We start from the raw sequence: 2,500 nt of genomic DNA, 5'->3' as shown, positions 1-2,500 counted from the left end.
GGATATATTGTAAATGACTTAAATGTCTTTCCACCCTAACTTGCAGCCACCTTCAGTGGATGTCTCAAATCTTTGTGAGTCACCTAAGATGAATGCTCTGCGTTCTAGTCAACCTCCTCAGCACAGAAAAACATGTCAAAAGGTAGGTCCATAAAATGTGTCTTCTTAAACGTTGGCTTAGTTAAAAGCTGTAAAACTATGTTTCCTTTCAGTCATGGGGAAATCCAGACTTATTGAACATGCAGATATCGTTAACTGCAGGATACAAGATTTCTTAATTATTTGTGTATTAGCACAGAAAAAAAGGCTTAAGTTTCAAGTTTTATCCACATTACATTTATGAATGCAAGTTTCATACATACTGATTGGCGCCAACTAGTAATGATGTCACAAATCCTGTAGGTTTGTTAGGTCATAAAACTGACATTAAAGGATTGTTTGTATTCATATTATTCAAATTTTCAAACAATCTCCATACAAAGAGCATAACTGAACAAGCTAACCCAGGTTGCAGACTGACAGAGAAATTATATTTTAAGTGAAGGGGTGTTATCAGTGTTATTCTGTTCCCATTTAGGCCTAACTCAGATTCTATAGAGCATTTAGCTCTGCTTAACATTCATGTGACTTATATTTTCAAGATTTCCACCAGAGTGAGGTTGAAATTTAAATTTTGACACTGAAAATAGAATTTCACATTGAAGACAAAACCTGAACAAAAGTTCCCTACTCAGTCAATCAAATACTTAGATTAGATAGTCTCGGGATAGTTTTTATTCAATAAAAAATGTAACACACCTCTCCCCATCATAGCCAGTGACAGCCCAGAACTACATTTGGTTTCCAAACCATCAACAGAGCTTCACTGTATCAAATACTTATTTCTTCATCACTGTATTGTTTAAGCTTCACTGTGGAGATTTTGTATTCACACTGAAGTCATCTTCAAAGGACAATGGATTACTTTATAATTTTTTGTATTTTCAATTATCCCCATACAGACCTTACAACTGACAATGCATGTCATTTTCTTATGGGTAATTAAAACACTTAAAAACACATAAGCCACACACACCACATTTCTTCATTCCAAAGCACCTAGCTGAGTAGTTGTTAAAAATGTTGCCCCAAATTGGCATAGTGTTTTACAGTGGTCAGAAATAAGCAACTGCAATTGCGCATGACTGATAACTGTAACCTGCAATGGCAAGCTTGGGCACCGGTTTTTAACAAGTTCACGTCTGAGTGACTTGGAATGTAGAAACATGTTGAAGAGTGAAGTGGTGTGTCTGGCTGATGAATTTTTAGTCTGTATTTCAAAAACAAAGGAGGTCCACAGTACAAGATGGATGGGCTAACCCTGGTTGACATGCTTTTTATGGTTTTATTCTTGACAATTTTATAATTGTTGTTTCCTGTTAATTATAGAAATTGGAGTCAGCAAACCAGTGGACATGGGGCAGGAAGCACAAGTTGGAACTTGATCTATACCTTCACCTCAAATATCAGGAGTAATTGTTGTCAGCTGTTATAATATGGGACACAAGAACGGCTTTTTTCAGTTATGCATGTGTCATCAACTCATTAATAATAAGGTGATATGTATTTCTACTGATTCAATATACAATACAATAAATTCACTATGTAATTACCAGTTTAATAACACACTATGACAGCAAAATATTTGTACTTAATTTAGTTTTTCCCTTTTCCTCGCGCTGGTTTAGTCTAACATAACAAAGAACATGTTCAAAGTGAATTATATTGCTCAGATATGTTCTAAAAAGAATAAATTAAAAAGGTTAAAGTGAAATAAAATGTAATTTGTATTAGATTAAAGACATAACATACAAAAAAAAGGATGTGCCAGTTACTACTGTGTATGCAAACCAATTCAGCCTCGTTCCTGTTCCACTAAAAAAAATTTAACGGGTCATTCACATTCACGTGGATAAAAAAATATTTGCCCATTAAACCCAACTATATTTGTTACTATGCTAATTTTTCCATTTACCTCAGAGCTACCTCATGGCTTTAATACCTAGTCAATCAAATACTTAGATTAAACACCTTGGATTGAAAGTCAAAGTCTGCATATTAATGACATCTTGTTTAATTGTAAATCCATCCAGTATAGAGATGCAATTACAAAGTTTGTGTCTCGTCATACGAAGTTGAAGTATATTAGGTTTCAGTTTTCAAGTAAACTTAAGTAATGTTTAAATAATTCCAAGCTCTTTATGTATAAATGTATAATTTATTAATACATTAGGTGCATGAGTAGTACTGTTCGTGATTTACAATTATTTCAAATCTAACATTTTTTATTTTGTAGTGCAACTGTCTTACAAACTATATCAAAAGTGACCAGGAATACTATTAATTTACTAGTTATTTACTACTTTTGTCTCATATTTTACGTTGTTGGAGCATTAGAAGTGGTACTTTCTACTACATATCGGATTTTTCATATACCATCATGCTCTAGCATTGCTTTGGC

The 2,500-nt window shown here is 33.5% G+C and overlaps 1 protein-coding gene and 1 long non-coding RNA gene across 3 annotated transcripts in view; both read left to right on the top strand.

Annotated features, from left to right (window-relative positions):
* The window catches only part of LOC137099808 (uncharacterized), a 3,188-nt gene extending 1,718 nt beyond the window's left edge, over window positions 1-1,470 (top strand). Inside the window, exons 2-3 of the long non-coding RNA XR_010910813.1 lie at window positions 47-142; window positions 1,429-1,470. This is a non-coding gene — a long non-coding RNA (uncharacterized lncRNA). The remainder of the gene's footprint in view (window positions 1-46; window positions 143-1,428) is intronic.
* Window positions 1-2,500, top strand: part of LOC137099806 (ubiquitin carboxyl-terminal hydrolase 22-like) — a 32,925-nt gene that overhangs the window by 15,766 nt on the left and 14,659 nt on the right. The gene's annotated exons all lie outside the window — the stretch shown is intronic.

Source organism: Channa argus, chromosome 15 (genome assembly GCF_033026475.1).
Source record: "Channa argus isolate prfri chromosome 15, Channa argus male v1.0, whole genome shotgun sequence".
In the NCBI taxonomy this organism is placed as follows: domain Eukaryota; kingdom Metazoa; phylum Chordata; class Actinopteri; order Anabantiformes; family Channidae; genus Channa; species Channa argus.
Note: the sequence above shows the minus strand (reverse complement) of the source record. Positions and strands in the feature narration are given on the sequence as shown.